This window comes from Caretta caretta, chromosome 3 (genome assembly GCF_965140235.1).
Source record: "Caretta caretta isolate rCarCar2 chromosome 3, rCarCar1.hap1, whole genome shotgun sequence".
NCBI classification, from domain to species: domain Eukaryota; kingdom Metazoa; phylum Chordata; order Testudines; family Cheloniidae; genus Caretta; species Caretta caretta.
The window spans coordinates 49,630,331-49,643,580 of record NC_134208.1 but is presented as its reverse complement, the minus strand read 5'-3'; positions in this window follow the sequence as shown (position 1 = coordinate 49,643,580).

Below are 13,250 nucleotides of genomic sequence, written 5' to 3'. Positions count from 1 at the left end.
AAAAACACCAGCTGAAAGACTGTTCCCCAAGCCATCCTGGAAAAAATGTGTAATCGTTAGCCTAATGGGAAGGAGGGAGGAAGATTGTTAAATGTTCTCTCTCTAGTCTAATAGAGAGAGATCTCACGCGCGTGTGAGAGAAATATACACTGAGCTAATTTCTTCTAGCCTTTAACTAAAAGAATTCTCATTAAGTAGAGCTGGAAGAGACAGGGAGATATAACAGTATAAAGGATCAATTTTGCTGCCACTGAAATGAGTGACAGTACCCCTACTGACTGCAGCAGCATTGGGGGTATAGATCATAGGGGTGGAGTGGCTGAGAAAACAGACTGAGAAATCACATGCTTCCAAAGCAATGTTTAGTAAATTAATAGAATAAACTGGATGTCTCTAGAGCAGGAATCGGCAATGTTTGGCACGCGGCCCATCAGGGAAATCAGCTGGCAGGCGAGGACAGTTTGTTTACCTGCAGTGTCTGCAGGTTCGGCCGATTGCAGCTCCCACTGGCCACGGTAATTGCTAGGAAAAGCAAGCTAAGAGCAATGAGTTAGTCTGGTTCCAGTAAAGGTTTGCCTGGGTCCAGAGTGGCTAATAAGGGCATGTCCCATGTGCTGCACCTGTGACTTTTTTCAGCAGCTATACTGCAAGTGAGAAAGCTTCAGCGAGAGAAATGCATTTTCTGTCATTTGCTGTTCTTTCTTCCTGTGTGCACGTCTTATGAAACGGAATCAGACTGAAGTGCTACCACCTGAAATGGCTCTCTCAGTACCGCTGGAAATACCATCTAAAAGGCTGTCAGGAAAGAATTTAAACAGACGTCGTAAGCTAAAAGGAATAAGGGAACGGCTAACATGAAATTTTACTTTTTAAGTTTCAAATGCTTTAAAACTATTTTTATGAGTGTTAAACAATAAAAATGTATGTTGTGTGGCTGTTTGCAATTGGAGTAAACCAAACATAACTTCATGGAAACCATAGACTACACATCACTGTTAATTACTGTAACAGTAAGATAATGGCTTTGCGAACACCTTCAACTTTTGAGCCAGACACAATTACTCAATAATACATCAAGATTTACTACACCATATTGTGTGAAGGATGACAGAATTGGGAAATGAACAAATATGAGGTGCAATGACACTTCACTAATCATATTTACCTAATTATTATGTATTGTACTTTCAATTAAGACAATATTTTCTAAAGTACTTAAGTGACTTAGGAGCCTACGGCCCATTGACAGTCAATGGGACTTTGGCATTTTTGAAATTTTCATTCTGAATCTTCATTTCTTACTCTTCATAATAAAATGAGAGGCTGGGGTTCATCCTGGACAGTTATCTATGCTCTGCTTCTGTGATGCATATTTGCAAACACCTCTTGCAAGGTAGGAAATGACATTTTTGGTGAAATTTTCCTTGCTGGTCCATACTGATTAATTTTCTCTAATTAACTTCTACATCTGTAAAAATGGGGATAATTATACTTACCTACATTACAGAACGGTTGTGAAGAAAAATTAATTAACGAATGAAAGATACTGTGGCAACGGAGGGCAACATAGGAACCTAGCTAAATAGAAGTGATGCATCAAGTTTCAGCCACACAGCTGCTTCTAATATTAATGTCTAGTTGATGTGTTTTTAGGGGGGAAAGGGGGAGAATGAGGATATGTTCTTGGGCAAAAAAAGGGAGCTGAGAGACTTTTGTAGTTTCACCTGTCTGACTGATGTGAAATATCTCCATTTAATGTTGTTGCTTGGTTATCATTGTTACTGTAAGTTTTATTTGTTAGGTTAGTTATTCAGCAGTTCTACCTGGATATTTATTACTAAAGATAAATAAGCAAACTAATAATGGGTATACGATGGTAAAAGCACCACTTAACACTTTAAAAATATGAGTTACTGTTTCTTAAAGATAGGGTTGGTCACAATTGACTTTTTTCTTATTGTATATTCATTACCATTATTAAATTTAAGAGGCTAAAATAACTTTTTACTGGGGATATCATGCCACAACAGCTACCAAGCTGGAATGGGATGTACAAGAGGGATTTCAGCTAATCATTGCAGCAATTTACTTTTATTCACCCTGCTACCAAGTGCAATTCACAACCCTGGTTAGGTGCCCAGGCTCTCTATACAATGCATGGGGGTGGGGAGGTTGGTGGGGGAAGAGATTGACAGAAGCCAGCACACTGAGCTGGGAGCCATCTAAGCTAGGCAACAGGAAATGCTGAAGAGATGGGTATGGCCTATGCCCCACCAAACAAAGGGAGTTAGGGACCTAACTCTGGGCCTGAGACACCCATTTCCTACCCTAGCCTCCCCCTCCACCCCCCCATTCTGTGAGTCACAGCTGTGAACCCTCTTCTGGAGTTAGAGGCCTAACGCAAGTCAGCTGTTTTTCAACAAAAAACATGGAGGTGGTATCCCCCAGTGCTTCATTGTCCTTGAAGTCCTTTGGAAAGGAACAGCAGATTGAGCATCAAGCCAGAATATATCCATCACCTGCACAGCAGGGCAATGAGTATGCCCATCACTGATGGGTATGGCAGCATCATATGGTAGACAGATTTTGAAGCCCAGGAACTCCATTTTAGGCATGAACAAGGATACATGCTTATACAAAGGATGGACATGCAGGGACTATATGCCCCTTGTACAGTAGGAGACAAGAAATACCCTGAAGAGAGTTGCAACCTTATTATTCTTAACTAAATTAACAGTAATAAAGAAAACCTATCAAAACACTAGCTATAATAAACTTTTAAATTGTGAAAAGGTAGCTAGCAAAATTAGCAAGTTGCTAATAAGGAATGTGGACACCATGAGTTCCATACAGCATAACTGAACAGAATGTGGGTTGTATCTTACCAGATATCAACCCCACCCCTTATATCATCCCTGATGGTAAATAAGAGGGAGTGAGGGCTGTAGGTGCAGATTCAAGAGAATCTGATCTTGTGTGCAAGAGTGGAATCTGAGTGGACTCAAAGACAAAGTGGCATTTAGTCCCATTTTTGGATCCCACCCCTTGTCTCCAGGCTAATGCAGTTTTCTGTTGAATAAGAAATAATTGGTGTGGAGTCCCAGCTAATGCTGTGTGGTAAATTTTGTCTCTTTAAATAGTTGTCATGACCACTGTAAGCTGAAAAAACAGCTCATATATGAGTCATTTATTTTGGTTCTCGTATAGAGAAACTCTAATGCCACAAGCTTTGAAATAGGCACATTGCCTCAGCTGTTTGTGAGGACTAGGTACTAAACTCATTTTGATTTAACCACTAAGTTAGCCACTCTGGAAGATATAATTGTCTTGTGAATGTACCTGTGTGAAGTATTTGCTTACAAACATCTTGTAAAAATGTCACCGTTAAGAAATTCAGCTCTCGTTAATTCTAACCCCATGGGTACCAATGAACAGACAGACTCAGTATTCAACCAACCCAAATTGCACACAAAAGTAATGGGAAGTCTGCATGATAAGAAGCCTTGAAAGCTCAATGCCCACCCTGATCCTGTTATGGCTGTATGCAGGGCTGGTCCCTGTGCCCCAACTTAGCACTTGGGATTGATTTCACACCAGCTGCTAGTGGTTTAAAGGGGTGGAAAATACAGTCAGGGATTGATGTGGTATAGAGGCATCCCACATACTCTCCTTGTATTGTGGCCATTTTTCCTTTTCCCTGCTACACTTTGGCCCCACAAAGTCTGCTTTGCACTACTCTGGGGCTGGGGACTGAGGAAAAAGGAGTGTGGCTAGATGCTCTTGCATTCCAGTGATTCCCGGCTGTTGAAACAGCTCTTGGAAGGTGTTACAGTCAACACAATTTAGAACAACCCCCCAGTTAATATTGTGCAGGATCAAGCCTACATTAACATGATGCTGGTATGAGTCAATAATAATGTTGGCTCCTAAAATGGATAGAACTTTGTGTCTTCATAGCATATTACTCACACTCAGTTATTCATTCTCTATGCAATTAATTATTATTAATTTCCCTACTTTACAGATAGGGAAAATGACACACAGAAGTTGAGCATCTTACCCCAGGAAGTTACCCTTACCCACAAAGAGAATCAAGCAGAGAAATTAGAATTTGAGAGTTCCTGACTGCCATGAGGGTGCTTAGAGCCCTGTGCCGCTTTTAAATTTCCTGTATCGAGAGATGGCTGAAATTTGACAGAAAACTTTTCCTGCTGAAAAAATGGGACTCCTAAAAGGGATTTTTAAAAATTAATTAATTTTCGGGGGGGGAGGGGCGGGAATGTTGGAAAATGTCATTCAATCATTTTTTCCTGTAGAAAATTTCTAAGTGAAACAAAAGGGAGGTTTTCATTTTGTATTGAATTGAATTTTTTATTTCAATTACATAAATAATTCTGAAATGTAAAAAAAAAAAAACCATGGATTTAGTTTTTCTACCAGATTTGCTCTTTTTTGGGGGGGGTGGGAAGGGCACTGAATGCAATAGAATGAATGATGCTCACTTTCCTTTTTCCACTATGACTTCTCAAATCTTTTCTAACACTAGCAACACTACAGAGACTAAAGGGAAAGTGAAACAGCAATTCTGTCACTGTACATTTTGAAAAAATACTGAGCAGCAGAATTGAGTTCCATGTTTCCTTTTGCGACTCTTTTCCCAAAAGGAAAAAGAGAAAATCACGGAAGTCATCATTCTATTGATTTTATGGACAAAAAAGGGAAAAGGGGGACAACGAGGAAAAACAAACCTCAGAATTATGAAAATTTGATTTAAAAAAACCCTCCAGCTGTGGTTGAACTAAAACATGCCTTTGAAAAAAGGCAACAACTATTTATTTAAAGTTTGAGGCCAATCAGCTATTGGAAATTGTCCAGTGGAGCTATGACACTGTCCATCAACTGAGGATCTGCCCCAAAGAGCAATGAGGAACTTACTACTTCCCTGGCTGAGCTCTTGAAGTGGTTAATTATCCTCATTGTTAAAAAGGTGTCTTATTTCTAACTTGACTTTTACAAACTTCAACTTCCAGCAACTGATTTTTAATGCTTAGAAAGTGATTATATTTTTCAGTTAAACAGGGAACATGTCTGTGCAAAGCCTTATGTACACCTGCCATCAGTTAAAATACAATTGTAATCAATAAAACCATGACAAAAAAAAGCAACCAATTAGGAAATCATCCTTAGTTGTTATGAGTTGGTACTTCAGTGACATTCAATTTCCTAGCATGTTTCCAACAGAGAGTCTCAATACTCTGAAATTATACTTAAAACTTTGCAGGGTTGTTAGCCAATCAGATGTGGTAATCAAATGTCCTTGAGATAATTATGGAGGGTGGAGATTGCTGGTCTCCCATTCTTTAGTCTACTGTATCCATTGCTTTTAACCTCCTAATCTTTTTTTAACCATTTCTATTATTTGGATATATATACACACACACAACACAATAAAAGGAGCACCTAGCTATGGTTCCAAGTGTTCCCACCACAAGTTACAAGAATGAAAATAAAATTAAATAGCAGCTTACCCTTGACAGCCTGTAGAACTCACCTCCAATAAAATACAAATGCCTCTCACTCATGCAGCTCTAACCTCTATTAAACCTCACCTCCACAGCAGCTGGGGCAAACAGAGGGGCCTTGCAGCATGCTCTGAAGGCCAACAGAGCAGGGCTATTATGGATAGCTTGTGGAGTTTGTTCCAGAATGGAGAGTCCCTGACAGGGCATGCTCTGCTTCCAGCCCCTTTTCAATCTGGCACTCAGAGAGAGGCGATCTCTCAAGCAGAAAAGTCCCAAGCCACTGGGGCTTTATTAATGTCCGTTATCTGCTCTCAGCTTTTACAGTTTCCTTCTGCTCTTAATCCCAAACATTTGCAAGTCCCATTTTTTGTGGCATTTCTTCAGATTTTCGCATGTGGGCTGGGCTAGTCACTCTGGTTTTAAGAATTCACCGTTGATATTTTCTTGAGACCATTATCTAAGGCTATAGCTACACTAGAGAGCTTACAGTGGCACAGCTATACCGATGTAGCTGTGCTGCGGTACAATCTCTCGTGTAACTGCTCTATTCCCACAGGAGACGGCTCTCCCATTGACATAATTAAACAGCACCCAACGAGCGATGGTAGCTATGTCAGTGGAAGAAGGTTCCCTCCAACATAGCACTGTGCACTCTACCACATATACCAGTGAAATGTAAGTCGCTCAGAGGTGTGTGGTTTTCCCCAAGTGACATAGTTTTGCTTACATAGACCATGTCTCCATTACCACTTAAGTGTTTTCATTTTTTTCAACATAAACATTGGAAAATTTTGCTGTTCGGGTTGGAGGTGGTGGCTGAGTGAACTCCAGACCATCACACCAGACAATTCAACAGGCCTCTGCACACATTCCTCTGTGGCATTCGAAACACCTTGTGGTATCAAATAGAATTATAAATTTGATTCATCTTAGCTGTGAATTCAGGTAAAATAAATGGCTAATGCTATGTTCTACAGAATCCATATTCTCCAAAGTTTGATTTTTCATAGATTGTAATAGAATTTTACCAACACTCCAAAAGATATGGCTAAATTTACTTTCATTATGTTAACAAAAGAAAAGTCACTAAGGCTATCTGGTGATCTTCAACATTAAACACAATTTTTTTATGTTTTAAATAGCAAGCTGCTTACCACATGGTTTATGTAATCCCTCTTCTGACTAAAGCATCTCAGTGAAAGATGCTAGAAATGTCAAGCAACAAACAGTAAAGTATTATTTGAAATGGAATTATGTTTCAAAAACATGGAGTCTCACCTGCCTAATATTACTCCGATAGCTGCTGCATTCTACCTTAGTAAAAAGCAGCAAGAAATTGGTCCAGATACCCTTCCACAGTATAACTATGTTCCCCACTGCACCACTGTGTCAGGGTGATGTGAGGGTGGCTTGTTCCCCTCTGGAAGATGGAAGATCCATAATTCACTGCGACCACCAAGAATGTTGAAGGAACCATACAAAGAGGTACCACATCTCTCTGCATGTTGAGAAACCAGACAAGACAGCACAGCAGCACACTCCATGAATAATGGTATTGAGGTGAGCAGATTTTTTGACTTGCATGTGGCCCTGGATAGGGAGAGCCCTGGAGGCCATAGGCTGTAGTAACAGTGACCCTGCTGTGCTGCTCACCATCCCCTAGCTCTAGCTCAAGGGAAGGACTCCACCACATAGACATATTCGTCCCTCATGCAGTAGGTTTGTTCTGGTTGTGTGAGGGACCAGGATTTCCCCCTAAATGCAAAACAAAGACTTTAGCCTCATGTAATCAAGCATCCCTATTGCAGTGCAAACATAACTAGTTTCTACACACGTCTCCAATTTGTTTCTCTCTGTTAGCTGGCAGTCCCTGACACGTTAACAGTTCACTGCTCTTCATTCCACTGTATCATCTCCTTGTGATGTTCTATTTAATACTTACACAGCCCCCCTTACTGGAGTATATAAGTGGCTTGCAATCTTTAACATTTATCTTCACAACACCCCTGTCTTCATCTTCTAGCTTTAGTCCCATCTATTTGGTGTCGGCTCTTCAAGTCGACCATTCCACTCTATTCCAGTTGGACTTGAATCAGTTCCTTGTAAACACCACAACCAATCAAATCCTTTGTATAACATCTAGTTTTGAGTCTTCCAACCATTCTATTGATCTTAGAAGTGGGGGGAGGGGTAACACCCTGTTTCCCTTATATTCTTCCTTTTTTTTTTTGAGATGCCTAAACCATCTAAGCCTGGATTTCCTCAGCTTTTCAATAATAGGCATCACCTTCACACTTCCTCTAATTAATTCATCTTGAACATTGTCCATCCTTGTAATTCTAAGCATCAGTCTTAACATTTTCATTTCCACTGTATTCAAGATCAGCTCCTGACTCATCAGTGCCCAGCATTCAGAGCCATACAAAAGTATAGCCCTCATTACCATCTTACAGATCTTTCTTTTCAGTTTGATAGGCATTCTCCAGTGATGTCTTTCCACTTCTGCTTATAAGTTCATCATTGAGTTTGCAACTATCCTGTACTACCCTACGTAGGTACTTGAACTTCTGCACCTTTTGTAGTGGTTACCCTCCCTCCCAGATCTCCAGTCTTGTCTTCCTGCAAGGTATCAAATCTACAGACCCTATGCACAGTTTCATTGCTGATTTTTGTGCATTTCTTTCAGGTGTCCACCTCGGTCTTTAAATCTTCTTCCACTTTCTCTTTGCTCTCCCCCATTGGCAATACATCTGCAAAAAGCATGCATCACAATGCCACTCTCTAGATGTTTTCTGTATGTGCACCAAGCACAAAAGTGAATGGAAAGCCTTGATGTGCTCCGGCACCCTTGTGATATAGGATTATTGCTACTTTCCTTACTAATACTCTGGGGTTTTTATAGTGTATTTTTTTCATAATGTCTGTCACAGACTGGATTCTTACCCAGCCGATTGCTCTCATATCTCTGCATGTAGACTCAGACATACATAGTTCTATGGTTCTTTTTGAATTCTGCTCCTTCTCAAGGAGTGTTCACATTTCTAGTCAGTGTGGGAACAGCTAGAAATGTGCAGATGTTAAAAGATGGTGTTACACAGAAATCAAAGATTCAAATATTTAAAAATGGAAAAAAACAGTTCATTTACTTATTGCTTACTGAAAGAACAGGGTTGTTCCATACAGTATCTTGGAGTTTAAGCCAGATTAATTTAAAATATGAGTGATCATGGCTTAAGCATTTCCCTTTAGAAGATACCTCACTGATTGAAAGGGAACCTGCTTTTTGAAGTCTTCTACTGCCTTCCAATGGTTCTCCATAAAACAGTGACTTTTCCTGATTTGGAATAGCATGCAGTTAAACAATCATCAGGAATTCTGTACTGTGTTCCTAGACCTGATTTTTAAAAGAAAATACACTCCAGTAATTTTAGGGGTCTGACAAACATGCAAAAGACAAGATTGTCACAGTTAAAGCAATCAATTTATCACACTGTGTCTAGGGTAGGTAATGCATCATACACAATAGATAATAGGGTTATTTATTGCATGCAGCCATTAGAGACTCCATCCAGTCTAACTCCCACCTTGTGCCACACATGTTCATTGGAAGTTATTTTCCCATTGGAAAAAAAAATGAAGTGTCTTCCCATTCAGAACTTGAATGGTGTGTGCTTAAAAACAGCCATGCTTTGCTTTATTTTATATACACACACATTTTAATAAATGTTTAGTGAAAAATCAAAAATGGAAATATTTTGATTCCAGCATGCTGCTCTGGTGCCTCATGTTCCAATTCTCTGCAACAGGCCACCCCCCGAGCCAATTACATTTCCCATGATGCACCACAGTCTCCCTTCTTGGGGAGGGGAGGTGGTACATAATAGGAGTCACATGGCCACAATGCATCCTGGGAGATTCTCTGCCTGGAGAGCCCCACTCATAGAAGAGAATGGTGACATGAGGCAACTGAACTATAGTTCCCATGAGACATCACGGCAGCATATCCAAATCAAAATATTTTTGTTTTTAAGATACTCTTTCAACCAAAAAAAAAAAAAAGAAAGAAAGTTTCCTCAAGAAAACAAACACTTTTCATGAAAAATGTTGTTTAATTGAAAAAAGCTAATTTTTCATCAAAAATAGGTTTTTTAGAATGTTTACAACCACCCCTTGATATCATGGAATTATTTATACCTTCTTGCTTTCCCGAGTGATAAAGTGCAGGACTGGGAGGGCCAGGACATCTGGTTTCTATTCCTGGCTCTGCAACAAATGTTTTATGAAAAAGTCATTATACCCATTGTGTCCTAGTTTCCTCACCCATATTATGAGTCCTGAACAACCACAACTCCCACATAAATTATTGGAGGCTACTGCATGCTCAGCAGCTTTGAAAAATCTGACCACTTAAGTGGACTTGAATGCCTAAATTTAGGCACCTATTTTGAAAATTTGGTCCTGTGGTTTAAATTTTAAAAGTATCTGAAATTCTTCAACAGAATTGCTCAAATAAATTGGTTAGTCTCTAAGGTGCCACAAGTACTCCTTTTCTTTTTGCGAATACAGACTAACATGGCTGTTACTCTGAAACACTTCTGGTTGTAATGGTAGCAGCTGTGATATTATTTGAGGGGGGTGTATGTATCCGTGAGAGACAAAAAGAGATGGATGGGGTGGCACATGTGTGTGGTGGAGTAATTAAGAGAGTTTAGTGTTTGTGCTGGGGTGCTGGATGGACAGTGTTAGAGAATGAAGTTCCCCGACCAGCTACAGTAAGGGCAAGAGATAATGCAAGCTTCCCCTCACTGTCCTGATAATATGCTTCAGCCTGACCTTGAAGGATCACCATGGGGGTGAAAAGGTAGTTCAGGTTCTTTGCCTATTTAATACTGGGGATCTGAGCAAAGACCATCCATCAGAGGGCCACTTCTGATGGGGGTTTTTGAAATGTGGATATCTGTCCATTATGAATTGCATTGGGACCACCTATTCATTTCATGTAGGTCACTAAGCAACACATTGACTATTTACAACACTGTCTGTTTATAAACCAAAAAAGTTCAGATCCTATAGGTCATTACCAAATCCACTAAACCATCCAGTCCGGCCCCCTTTATATTTTAGGGGAGTTAGACCACATTGTATAATATCTAACTCTGTTCAAGTAAATATAATATATGACAACTAAAGTATTGTATCATAGACCACTGTCTATCATGCTGATACTGTGTCATTGTTAGAGCTTATCAGTTTCAACAGGTTCCTCAGGGAGACTCCCTACAGCAGCCATATGTCAGGGTACCCATGTGGGCTGGACATAGCTTCAAGTCCCAGTTCTGTCTGATTCAAAGCAGGGACTTGAACACATCCCCAGTGAGTACCCAAATCACCAGGCTTTTGGCTATTGTGGGGTGGGCCTCTCATTTTTTGTGAAAATTTTTTGACAGGTCTCATTTTCATTCTTCATCGGAATGAAAACGCATTTCAAAACCCCAGGATTTTTTATTAAATGGAAATGCTCTTTTCCAGCCAGCCGTACTCATTTTTTGTACTTCCCTGTCGATCTGTCTGTATCCATCTGTTGTCTCTTGTCTTGTGCTTGGATTGCAAGCTCTTTGAGTAGGGTGTGACCTCACATGAGCGCCCTGCTGGCCTAGTGTGTCTGCACCTGCACTCTCAGCTTTACTCTGCTTGTGGTGACCCCTGTTAAAAGATAAACTTCTTGAGCGGGTTTTCAGTGACTTGGTCCTCAGGCTGAGTCACACACAGTTTGCAGATGTACAAACAAAGTAGACCCCTTCTAGGGTACAAGTCCAACAGGGCCTTTCATGATGTCCTCTGTAACTTCTCAGTTTGTATCCCTGTCTCCGGACTTGATTCTCAGTCGGTCTCACAGGGCCTACCACAGTACCCTGATTAGCCTCAGCCCCTCCAGGGCTAGCTTCCAATGGTACCTGCTCTGTTATGGTGCAGTTCCACAGGGCCCCTTCCTGGTGACTCTTTGTGTCTGTAGTGAACCTTCCTGACCCCAGCTCTTCAGTTCAATTCAACCCCCTTCTACGGTTAACACAGTTCAATTAAACCTCTTCAGGGTCTTCTGCCCCCTTCTTTGGGCTTGGTTAAGCTCCCTTCTCTGGGCTTAGGCCTTTCTACCTGTGGCAGCTGCTTCCCTTTAACTACTGGCTACTGTGTTTCCCTGGGCCACTTCCCTTATTAGCTCCAGCACTTTTAGCTTCACACTCACCTCACAGCTGAAGTCTCACTTGAGTCCCAGTCATCTGCCAGGAGCACCTTTCTTGCTCCTCTAGCTCCAGCCAGCAACTGCTCTGGCCACGTATTACGACTACTGCTCCTAGCCAGGAGTGCCATCCTCACCCTCCAGCCAGCAACTGATCTACTTTGTCCAGCAGCTCATTTTATATGAGCCTGCTAGGCTCTGATTGGCTGCTTCTCTGCAGCCTCTCTAGACAGCCTGGAGGACCCACCTCTCCCGCTTTTCCCTGGGCCTCCAGCAGGGGCCCTTAAAGGGCCTGATACACCCCATCATGTAGGGATTGTCTTTTTGTTCTCTGTTTGTACAACACCAATGGGGTCCTGAGCCTTGACTAGGGCCCCTATGCACTAGAGTAATAATAAATATAATAATAATAATACTTAATAAAAGATAACACTAAGATACAGACTAACACGGCTGTTCCTCTGAAAACTAAGATTTTGTTCCTGTTCCTGAGTAACACTGATCCCTTTGAGCTTTCATTGAAGCCAAGATCAGGCATTTTGTTGCCATTAATGTACATTACTATGTGGAGAATCTGAAATAGCATATACCTTTCATACTTCTATCCCTGAAATTGTGAAACCTTGTTCTGAGTGTTAAGGATAAGAAGCATATCATTTCCTGTTTGCCTCTCTACAACTGGTGCATGAAGTGATCCATACACTTTTGTCTTCTATTCCTTCTTTTTGTCTCCTCTGTTTGTATTTGTACCCTTGTAAAAACATAATATAGGGGTGTGGGTGAGGCAGTTTAAGTTAAAAATATACTGAACTATCTAGAGAGACAATGTGGGTGAAGTAATACCTTTTATTGGTCCAGCGTTGGTTGGTGAAAGAGACAAGCTCCATAGAACTCTTCTTCCGGTCACTCTGTGGAGCTGAAAAGCTTGACTCTTTCACCAACCAAAGTTAGTCCAATAAAAGATATTACCTCACCTACCTTTTCTCTCTCATATCCTGGGACCAACACAGCTACAACAACTCGGAACGATCTAACCAGTTATTTCCAAAGTGCCTTCTGGAAGCATTATGATTTTATTGTCACAGAGATGCATTCTCAGCCATATGTGAGCAGAGCAATAGTGACATTCAATTGTCAGGATAATCAGAGAAGTGCACAGCACTCCATATAGCTAACGTACTGTATCTCAGGGTGATTTTCTTTTCCAGCTTGATCCTTTAAATGTGTCAGTCTGAATTCATATTAGATATAAACTACTTTACTTACTATGCTTAGTAGAATTTAAATGTGATGTGACATTAATAAAGCATAAAGGAAAAATGCTAATACCATAAGACTTTCATGTCGTATCAGCACTGGGTAACTATTCTTTGTTATGGATCATTTTTAACAATGCCTGCAATCTTTTCATGATCCATCTTTTTTTCTCCTGTGCATGTGTGTTTCTAGTATACTAAGTTTAGACCAGCCTGAATCCTAGTGTATCAGAT